This window comes from Daphnia pulicaria, chromosome 7, assembly GCF_021234035.1.
Source record: "Daphnia pulicaria isolate SC F1-1A chromosome 7, SC_F0-13Bv2, whole genome shotgun sequence".
NCBI classification, from domain to species: Eukaryota; Metazoa; Arthropoda; class Branchiopoda; order Diplostraca; family Daphniidae; genus Daphnia; species Daphnia pulicaria.
This window is the reverse complement of record NC_060919.1, coordinates 8,936,231-8,948,168: the sequence shown is the minus strand read 5'-3', so window position 1 is coordinate 8,948,168 and position 11,938 is coordinate 8,936,231. Positions and strand designations below refer to the sequence as shown.

General features: G+C 37.7%; 2 long non-coding RNA genes across 2 annotated transcripts; both read left to right on the top strand.

Moving 5' to 3' along the window:
- The first annotated feature begins 9,195 nt into the window (after positions 1-9,195).
- LOC124348432 lies at positions 9,196-9,597 on the top strand. The gene is made up of 3 exons (XR_006919985.1): positions 9,196-9,333; positions 9,401-9,501; positions 9,573-9,597. It is a non-coding gene; the product is annotated as an uncharacterized LOC124348432 (long non-coding RNA).
- A 13-nt stretch (positions 9,598-9,610) lies between these two features.
- On the top strand, positions 9,611-10,581 carry LOC124348431. The gene is made up of 3 exons (XR_006919984.1): positions 9,611-9,742; positions 9,818-10,237; positions 10,305-10,581. It is a non-coding gene; the product is annotated as an uncharacterized LOC124348431 (long non-coding RNA).
- Positions 10,582-11,938: the final 1,357 nt, after the last annotated feature.

Genomic DNA, 11,938 nt, shown 5'->3' with positions numbered 1-11,938 from the left:
CTACAGATAGAATTTGAATTAAAAAATTACACTGTAAATTAGGAAGGAAAATAATATGTTACTTAGCACAGTAGCAGGCCTAGATATCATCGTTGCTGGTCATGGGAAGCCTCTTGACATTTTGCGAATTCACAAACGAAGGGGAACAGCAAATTTGGCTGAGGAAGCAATGCTGAGAGCCACTCACAATAACCATGAACACAATCTCGTATTGGGTCATGCTCTGTTGGCTTCACTTTAGACGGTAAACATAATCCATAACCAATAACCTGTTAGCAGAAAGGAAAGAATGAATAGCAAATATGAATTTTAAAAGTTACTTTAATTATATTAGCAATAATGAGTCAGAACGGCAGAACCACTTACTTCCATACACCAAACAACATCTTTGTCAGTGTTCAACTGCATCGAGAGAGGTGATGGATGAGTTATGCCTATGTTGGTTACACTTGGCTTTCCAACAAGGGTAACTATTTGTTCGACTGAAAGAAAATATAACATTTCATGATTGTAAAGAATATTTACATCTCAAATTTAAATTAAAACATACATGCTTCACGTGAGAGTGGTAATCAATGTAGATCTATTTTCTATGTTGCCTTCGTTGAAGAATGAGAAGGGGGCCAATTGAGATACTTCTGATCATTGTTACATCCTCCTGTTACGGAAAGTTGGTTTATAAGTAGAACAAAGAAGAATTAGTTAATTACACATACAAATACAAGGAAAATTTGTTTAACAAACTTAAAAACTTAAAGCACTAGTTATAGTTAACAACACAACAAGTAGACTATGGTTCCATACTAACTTTTTGATTAGAGTTCATGCGGTTTAGAACTCCAGGATTCATTTACAGACACAACTCTAACTTCCATTACACAAAAATTATGGAGCAACTGCCCTGAAGTCGCATAAATTCACGAACTTCATTAATCCTCAAAAGTCAAAATCACTGTCGGTTGACACTTCTTACTTCACTACACCATTATCCTTCCCCCTTTCCATCTAACGAGTTGGGAAAACCGAACGTCAGATGGCGAAGTTGTACCCTCCATTTTTCGCCTGATTGGCTCTTGCCCGGGTAAATGATAGGGAATTGTGCAGATCCTCTCGCCTTCATGAGGCAGAATTCAAGTTTACAGGCCTTAACCATAGAGTAGGCCATGCCCTGGTGTCGTCACTTGCCTAAAAGAGGGGAAGGGGGTAAAGCGGGTTTGCCAAATGGACAGCTGTTTCTAATAACATGTGGACCCATCATCAACGCTGATGCCATTAGGGAGTGGAAAATCAAAGACTTCACTGCACGACGCATTCTCCTCACTACGATTGAACAAAAGCTGCAAAATAAGTTGGTGGGTTGTAAAACAGCATTCCAGATTTGGACTCGCCTAAACTCACAGCACAAAAAGTGTGAAGCCAACAACAAGGACATTATACAAAGGAGCCAGTTTCCTAAACTACGAATACCAAATGGGTAAAACTATCTTTAGCAAAAATCTATCAAAATCTATCTTATAGCATAAAATCTTAATTAAAAGCAAACGACTTTACATTCCCCTTTATTCTTTATTCGAACCCTCACCCAGGCCACAGCGCTACGGAACCCATTTCTGCTATAGAAAATATTGCGGAGCAGCTCAAGAACATGGGGAATCCCGAAACCAGGCTTCAGATCTGCACAAAAATCATTTGCACACTGCCACCACACCTTCATGGTTTCATCGCAGTCTGGGAGGCTCTCCCAGAAGAAGAACAAACTATCGCTTTGTTAACAGCAGAAATACTCAATGTAGAAAGCAAGGACGCAATCTTCAAACCCCAAGGTAAACTAATAACACAAGAGAAAACAACTTAATTTCAAACAAACAAATGTATCTCGCTTATTCAGAATATGACCATGGGTATCGTGCTTCTTCTAACAAAAGACACCGTAGAGAATATGGTAGTGGCAGAGGAGGTTTTTCTGGTGCAGGCCAACACCATGATGGTCCACGTGCTGCCAAGAAGCCCAGATACAACGGGCCACTATAAGAGCACTGTCATCCGAAAGGCTTTGTCGCCACACACCCATTCGCTAAATGCAGAAAACGCGCAAAATCCCTGAAATGAGATTCGGCCAACACAGCTTTTCTTCGATTAAACGCGTCCAATGAATAAAATTTCCTCAATTCAACAAACTTCGATTTTTGGTTGATTTTTGTCGACGTTGGCTCTTATGCAGTCGCTCTCCTTGACAACTCGTCTTTCTACGAAGATTCTGGTGCCCACTCACACACCTGAGACACCTTCTATGCACCGTTTTCACTGTACCAAAGGGCAGTTGGATGATTTAAGGATTCCGTGGAGCTCAGGCTGACGTTACAAGTGTAAATTTATCTGGTGAAAAATGTGAGCTTGTAAGGAACAACAATGTGGGAGTGTTTGGTCATCGAACGGGAAGTACTTTGTAGCCTTCTGAAGTCACCGAATCGTTGCGCACGCATATTTTAGAATTGTACGAAATTTGAACAGTAGGTTTGTAGTGTCCTAAAATCCAACTACTGTTCCCTACTGTCGTAATCCACTTTTCCCACACGTTTTGGTTTTTTCTTAATTTTTAGACCGATTTTTGGTTAATCTAATATTTTAAAATACCTAGTTTTATTCAGATTTTCATGGGCTATCTTTTGTTAAATTTATTTTTAAAATATTTAGTTTAAGGTTACTAATTTAATGACAAATTTTGATATTCTTCCCTCTTTAAATATGAATGTCTTCCCCGACTTCTAAAATTTTTGTAAGCGGTTTCATAATTTTGTAGAGGAGATATTATACTATGTTATAAAAATAAGAAATGTGTTATCTCTCGTTTGTTTGATTTAATTCTTCTAATTTTAAGGTTTATGAGAAAAAATTGCGTTTTTTCATCCCTTTTAACCTTTGGGGATGGAGCTTCATCTCTTTCCTTTCGCCGCTCTCAACCCCTTTATTCCCCTAGGCTAACGAGGGGAGCTTTCCTGAGATTAAGCTCCGCCCCAAGATCGAAAGGGGAAAGGGGCGAAAAAACAAAACTTTTTCTCAAAAACCTTAAAATAAGAAGAATCCATCCACCCATCGCTCAACATCAACACAAAAAAACGATACCCATGCCAAAAGTGGGTCCGTTTTAGCCTTCAGTTAAACCTTCAGTCGAACTCCAAACTGAGCCTCTAGTCAATCTCCAAGCCTAATCTCCAGTTGAACTCCAAGGTGAGCACCCACACAAGTCACTGATCAATGAGCCTCTACCTATCGAGGAACAAGACGAAGCTGGTGCCTTTCATAGATTCGGAGAGGACGACTTTTATACTAACCATCACGAATATGAAGTGGAAAGGGACGATCTTTTCAGTGACAAGGATCGCGACAACTCCCCTGCGATTGTCAACAGACGCTATCCACTCCGGGACCGCAAGCCGAAAGTGATTCAATTCATGAATCTAATGGATTTTTACGAACAGCCTTTTGAACCTTGACCTTTTCTGAAGGTAATAGGTTGCCGTGAAGCTCACCTATGTCAACCGTCCGTTCAAGAAGAATTTGACTCTCACAATCAGAACGGAAGGGCTCCAGTACCTCTGCCACCTGGCTGGACAGTCATCGGTACTCGCTGGGTGTTTAAAGTGAAACCCTGGTATCTCGACAACCCTGCTCGCTACAAATCACGTTTTGTAGCCAAAAAATATTTCCACGTTGAAGGTATTGACTTCAACGAATATGCAACTTATGCAAAAGTTGTTGGCTACTGTTCCCTTCGTGGGCTATGCTATTAATCTGTGCTTCGTTCGACCTTGAAATGGACCACTTAGACATTAAGACAGCGTTCCTGTACGGCCTTGTAGACGAAGAGATTTACATACAAGTGCCCGAAGGTTTCATCTTTCCGGGCATTGAGCATCTGGTTGGAATATTTTGAAATGTATCTATGGACTTAAACAAGCCTCAAATGTCTGGAACATGAAATTTAATGAATGCCTCATCCTCTTCGGCTTCAAACGTAGCAAACACGATCCATGAGTCTATTTTAGACAACTGAAATTCTTATAATGTTCATATGGGTGGACGAGGGTCTTGTTTGTAGCAATGACAAGGCAGCCATTGCTGAAGTTATTTATTTCTTGTCAACACACTTCAAGATACGCTCGCTACCCACACGCACACCCACCCACACGTACGTCACGACCTGACATCGCCTTCGTAATAAACCAACTGTCTCGCTACTGCAACAATTTCAGATCAGAACATTGGCAAGCAACTAAACACTGCATTGCGTACCTAAAAGGCACGGCCAGTTATGGTCTCTGCTACGGGGGAGTCGGTGCGAATGTCAGTTCGGCACTCATTAGCTATTCCGAGTCGGACTATGCTACGGATCTCTACTAGTCCCACTCAACGACCGGATACGTCTTACACTTTTATTTGGGTGCATTGACCTGAAGGAGCCCACTTCAATCGTCGACAGCAAGATCGACGATGCAGGCAGAATACCAAGCCCTAAGCGATTTCTCCAAGGAAGCAGTCTTCGTTCGGTTGCTCGTCCAGGAGTTGGATTTCATGGGCCAGCAGCCTGTCGTCTTGTTCTGTGACAACACAGCTGCCGGCAAAAAACCAGAACTATCAGACCAAGACGAGATACATCAAAGTTGCCTACCATATTATTCGCGATTTTGTCAAAACAAGTCGGTCAACATCGAGAGAATTTGGCAGCAAAAAACCAGAACTATATCAGACCAAGACGAGATACATCAAAGTTGCCTACCATATTATTCGCGATTTTGTCAAAAAAAGTCGTCCAACATCGAGAGAATTGGCAGCAAAGAAAATTAGGCCGACACACTAACCAAACCACTCGCCACTCCGCCCCCACTCCATTTATTCAGAAACTTAATCGGCGTCCGAGAATTTGATGTCTAGAACATACGTAAAAGATTTTTGTTCATTATTCACATTTACGTATAGCAAAATATCATATTACACAAAAGCTGGACAACCCCCTGATATGCGACATTCAGGCCCAGTCATTCAGGCCTGCGTCTTTCAGGCCCGCGTCGTTCAGGCCCACCTTTTTTGAAATGCCGTTTAGGCACAATTTTGGTGACATTCAGGCCAAATTTTTATTTAAATAAATTAAATGACGCTTAAATATGATTTGGGTTTTTAATAAATTACTCGTAAAAAGACGTTTTGTGTTTAACAAAAGGCAAGAGCATAAATCTAAGGAAGAGAAAGACAAAACATAAGAAGAAAATAAAAAAATTACGGTGGGCTAGTGGTTTTAGAATTAATCTTCCACACTGTAGACTGGAGCTAAAATCCTGATGGAACCCAATTTTATTAAGGTGGCATACTGTTGTGGTTACTCGATTCGAGTTTGTTGCTGCTATCGTTAAATTTTATAAAATTAGTAGAGCTTTATACCAAAAACACTTTCGATAGAAAAACTTTCCGTTGCGTTTGGTCAAATTGAAAAAAAATTTAAAAAAATTTGTAGATTTTCCGATCTAACATTTGGTATTATAGGGTAGTTTTTAAAAACATTTCTCTGTTACTTGTGAAAAATGTAGTAATTAATTTTTGAAAGAATGGCCAAATACCCATTGCTACTGTTGTTTAATGTTATAGATTTAATAGAGTGATATTACCAAAACTTTTCCTATAGAATAACTTTTTGGTATCTTTGGGCTTTTGTAAAAAAAAGGCTTTCTTTGTACTATCTAACGGTCAATAAGTAAAATTTTTTATTTCAGAAATGCAGGCAAATGTTTAACCAATTTTTTTTTCTTATGAGTACAGGTTGGTTAGCTTGCACGAGTGCCTTCCTAGACGACTTCTTCATGCACTAGCGTTTCAGAAACAACAGAGACGAAATGGCCTAGCAACACTCAGGAAGTTGTGACATCTTTTCTATTGGACGCACTTACCTATTGTTTACTTACGTGACTCCAATTGTTATTAGTCTTCAAATTTCTTCTAGTAACTTAAATTTCTTCTTCAACTTCTCTAGCAACAAGTGAAGCTTATTCGATAACAAGAAATTCACCTATGATTCCTTCGATGAAATCAATTAAAAGAAGAATAATCAAAGATTAGTGTTGTTTGTGTACATAAATGCTAAATATACCTGTCGTCTCACTAAATAAAAATACTCATCACAAGTTATTTCCTATATTGTCAATGAATTTGCCCTGAACCTGGTTACTATAACTATAGTGTTTTTATAATATGAGAATTATTTGTATGCATTCAAGCCTGAAGGCCGATATGCCCGACGCAGAGGCTTTCAAAGCCGGCGCTTCTCTTGTGGAGTGCGGCTTGAAAACCAATGTGTCCGCTCCTGATACCTCGAGTACGGAGTGTATCCATCTACTCATAGTGTTCCCCGTCACTCCCGTGTGGAGTGAAATGGTCGATACGAATAGCTGTTTATGTTTGTTTCCTAATCGAAGTCGTGCGGCTAACGTAACGGTCTGAACAGTTGAAATATAAAATGCGCAACCCAAGAAACTTGATTAAAATGCCGAAACCAACTTCAGGTAAGGGTGATCTCTCTCTCATTCTTTTCTTCAATACTGGATCATTGTAATAATATTAATTTATGTTTGTATACCTACCATTAAGTTATTTTGTGTTGTAGTAGTCTGTTGTAAGATAATACAGATTTTGGTTCATGGAAAAGAGAATATAATATGTCTAATGTATTTTTTTAAACTCAACATGAACTGGGAAACGATCTGTGTCTGATAGTTTAGGGATAGACACGGATTGCAACGGACCTCAAAGCTGCGCTTTTCTTGGTTTAAGTAAAGTGAATTTGATGTCGTTTTCCGAAAATACCGCCGACTGAAAGTCAATGGCGATCAGCTCCGAAACACGTAATTGAGACTCCAAGGCCAGCAATACTGCTGTCTTCTTTGTCAATGATGTGACGGAAATGAACATATTGTTACCTAACTTGGACATCAAATTAATGGCAGCGCTTGGGTCCCACGTATTGCTGTATTTTGGTTTGGGGGGTTTTAAGTTATAGCATCCACTAAGAAGAATTTTTTCAAAAAGAAGATCGGTAACTATGGGGTGCCCTTCGACGGTCGGTAGGGTCTTAGACAACTTACCCCTGCGAATGTTTACCGTACTGTACGATTTTCCGCCCCAGTGCAACCCAAATAAAAATTCTAGGAATGAAACTAGAGAGACCAAAAATGAATACTCTTCCTTGAAAAACACCACCCGTAGAAAAAGTTTAGCTTAGCCGATAGCGCGACTGGCTGGTGAAAACTGCTTTAAGCTTCCAAGCTTTAAGCTTGGAACCAGCTTGCACCAAGTATACCCCAATGAAGTATTTGATGGACTTCTTTTTAATGCTTAAACTAAAGCCGCTCCAAGCATGTTATTTTCTGTATTATATATCCCCTTTTTATTCATGCTTGCGCAAGGCTATTTCAAGGCAATAGTTTTTAACTTTTCGAATTGGTTGCTCAGAGTGAGCAATCAATTCCTTGGCGCAAGAATAAATATTAACAAATTAACTGATTATATATTATAATTATGAAATAAATATTGCATGTATGTTTCATTTGAATTCCTTGTATGAATAAAAATATATTTATACTTTAAAGTTGCATTTTTTATTTCAAGATCAACACTGGCCGCCGTCTCTTGAAAATATTTATGTATGCTGTTTGTTCTGAAGACTTCATTATTTCTTCATTATCCTGCATCTCCCCCGTGTCTACATTTGAATTCTTTTTGGCCAATCTTCTTTTAATATATTTGCTAAGACTGTGAGTTCCATTTTCCTCGTCAGAAATTTTCTTTCTCTTTCCCATGATTAATACCAACACTTCTCTTTTATAACTAAAATTTTTTTTATTTTGAAAAACTGAAAATGTAGGGGAGACTGGAGTAAAACGGGACACCGGGTGAAAAGGGACAGTGGGGGGAAAAATAGTAGATGTTAATAAAACTTTAAAAATTTTTAGTATGTTATGTAAATCTGTATAATCTACTTTGGCATGAAATTTGGTTGATTTTTGTCAATAACTGCATGAATTATTGACAAAACTAAAAAAACGTTTTTTTTTTAGAAATTTTTGTCTCCGCCATTTTATGTTTATAGAAAGAAATAAACGCTAATGGCATGTAAATTTAATATGGAAATGAAGCTGATTCATTTTTTGATCGTTTAAAACAAAAATTAAAATTTTAGATCAATTCATTTAGACAGTATGAACTTTTTAAAAAAAGAGTCGTAATCGGGAAATCGGGACAGCTGTTTTTGCCTAATATGGGACAGTTACGGACCAATCAGCGTACAGCATTTTTAAGAGGCTCGATTTCCTGACCTAGCAACGCAGGATGTCCTACTGCTCCATAAGGGTTTTTGTATATATAAGAAAAAAGGTTCATTAACACAATAATTTAATTGAAACATTTATAAACTCAAAGAGTCTATGCAGTGGAACACTTTTTAAATTTTTTTAAATTTTATTAATGAATTCTAAGGCGAAAACGGAGGACGTCCCTTACCACCCACCCCAGTGTCCTCACTTACCCCAAAAAATAGGCTCCTCCCATAAATCTGAGTAAACTTTAAAGATCTTTTATGGGAAAATGGTTTATTATAAAATTATAAAAAAAATATGGGGGGTACATTACAATAGGGAATACATAAAAAAAAATTTTAACGAAATTAAATGATTAGCTGGGGAGATATAGGGGGCAAACGAAATCCGTCCCGTTTTACTCCAGTCTCCCCTATAATTATTTTATTTTATTAGACAGTTTTTAACAATGAGACCTGTGCTAAAAATAAATAATAGGATCTATTTTATTTTTAAACGTCAGACTTCAAATCCTGAAATATTGCAATGTTGCGTATTGGCAACATTGCTTCTGTGAGATATTTTGCGCCAACGCCAATGCAAATGGCCGTCAGGTGATCATTTAGTTTGAGATCTGATGGACAAGTGATGGTAGCCATTTAGTTGTGAATATTGTTTGTGTACCTGTGTATTATTCGTTTTTCTAACTACATTGAGGACAGTACGTATGTAAGTTTTGTAATATTGTTATGTGTTTTCTGGAATGGCAAGAAATTTTTCAGAACCTTCATGAAGTGAAATTTTTAGAGACAGAATGGCACCAAATGAGGCGCAAGATATGATTATAAGATTATATCCTTCTCAAATTTGCAAACGGAGAATTGGGAATGGGAACTCTAGATTTCATTAAGAAACCCATTCTACATGTTGGTTTGTTCTCAAGGGGGACCCAAGTTCAAGTTCTTATACGGGATGAAACTGAAATTGCTGTTGTGTAAGCTTAATTTTCTTAGAATACTTTTTAAATTTAATAATCAGAGGTGAGCGTTGACAATTTCAAGGTGACCAAAAGATCAACAGTGTTCTTTCCAGATTCCTGTTGTAGATACGTCAAGTTTCAGAAAGTGGCCTTTGAAAGCTGCCAATCTTCTGTCATATTCTGGTACGTAGTATATTGTTTTGGTTAATTTAAGAATTTCTTAGATTTCATTGAATACTTTTGTATATTTTTAGATAAGAAACTAGATATCATACAGAGAAGAACGGATTTGGCTGCACAGAAATCAATCTTAAATTCTCAAGAGTTACGAGAAGCAATGACAGTGTCTAGAACTAGTGTCTAGAAGAGGAACTGGCTGCAGCGAAATCTAATATGCTAGATAATCCATATGTTCTTTCCCATAGTATGTAAACTCAAAGCAGCTTGATATTTACTAAATCCCAAGACTTTTTTATTTTTATTTCATGTTTGTTTTTAGCCTTGAAGGAAGTTTTGCAGTTGCTGCAATCAATAATTTCAACGGCTGGTCATCTCCTCTTCAATATAGGACCGGGAATACAGCTTTTACAGATAGTGGTGTTCAGAAAGTACATTTAAAATTGTTAAATGTTCTCTTGTCTTTCAATAATCAATTTTTTTGTTTTACTACATTAGATAAAACTTTGCCGAACGTGTGCTACTCTCATTAATGCAAATGCCCTGAAAAACGCTTCAGTTAGGGAATGGAGGCAAGAAAACAACGGACATGAATTCGATGATAAATGTTATCATGAAGGACCTTTGGGAAAGAAAATTCATGTCCCAGCATTCTGTTAGTGGACATAAACTAAAAAAAAAAACAAGGCTGACACACCAGCGAAGCCTGCCCTACCCCCTGATTCCGTTCAGGCAATCATGAGTATTCATTTTATACTTTCTGAAAAAAAACAATGCATAACAATTTACCCTGTCACATTTTTTTTTAGATTATGTCACCGAATTTTGGAGAAAGCAATACACCATCATTCTAGAAGCAAAGCACATTAGGAGTGCTATCAGTACCAAACTCTCGACCGAAAACTTGGCGTTCAAGAAAACATCATCGATTTTTGCATCAGCTACTCATCAGCCAGAAAGAAAAAAACCGCTGATGATGATGTACAACCTGGTGCAGCTGGCGGTGATGAAGAAGAAGATGACAAAATAACAACTTAATTATTGAAATAACTCTTACATTGTTATTTTAAATCACCAGCAATTCTGCTGAGCAAATTAATTATCTATATGTGCAATTGCGTGTTTTTACAAGAAAGAGATGATTTAATATTGAATGAAAATTATTTTCTTATTATTTATTAATTAATTATATATTCATAACATTTTTAAACGTGTAAAACAAGGTTTCAAAAATCAAATATAAAACATCATATATAAAGTTTACTTATCGCGACATTAAAATTAAAGGCTTGGAGCAACCTTGAATAAACAAGTTTGGTCCAAGCTTAAAAACAGTCTTATCAAAAGTTAAAGTTTTTAAGATTGGAATCTGCGAGCTTGTGCTGGGCTTGGGAGCAAGTCTAGCGCAAGCTCGCTCCAAGCCGTTTATTTTCTACGAGCAATCATACCAATTTCTCCAGTCCGACTGGTATGACGAGTGCGTGGTGCTGCGGTTTCCGGCCAAACGAAGCGGGACCAACGACTCCGAAAATCCCTCCTGTCATAAATTTTCCCTATAACCTCCAAGCAGCAGGCTGTAGCATCCCGGTTAAAATAATAGGGCATGTATCGCCCGTTGCTGACTTCCGCAGTTTGTGAAAAGGGAAGAAAAGGATCGGGACTTCGCATGACAGCTCCAGGAAAACCGGGAACCATTTTTGAGACGGCCACACTGGACAAATAATAACCAGATTAGCCTTTTCTCGTCTGAGTTTCTCCGAACACAGCTTTCTACGCGAAGGCAAAGAAATAAACAATGGAAGCTGCGTGTTCTAGTTAGAACTGAAGAAATCCATATCCACTGGCCATATAGAATTAATTTTGTCAAAAAGCGATTGTTTTAACTTCTAATCGCTGATTGCTCACTTTCGAATGGAGAGAACCTGGGCATTTCCTGCAAAGGATAAAATGATTTTGCATATGTGATTGTATAATAAATTTGGACGGAAAAGAGAATTTAGGGAAATTAGATTTAATATTTTGTCATATCTCCCTCAAGTTCCAGTACACGAGCCAATCTTAGATATTGAGTTCATAAAACATTCCCAATAAGCTCTCTCTTCTCTCATTTCTTTCTGGTATTGTGTAACCTAGTCCAATAAGCCCTCTCCAGTAATTACTTTAATCAATCAAATCCGATTAACCATCCAACCCCCCCAATTCTCAATAAGGTTGAGCTCAGGACTAAATGATGGGCGACAAATTTTTATTATTCGGTGTTCATGTAACACCTCACCTGAAAACCATCTTGGGTTATTATTTCCGAGTGGGCTGGACATCTTATTAAAAAAATAAGGCACGAAAAACTTGACAAAACAATTTAATTCTCACGAAAAATTAACCCATCATGAATAAAAACGATATTGTTGTAATGGTAGTAATAGGTCCTCGTTGCAGGAAGAGG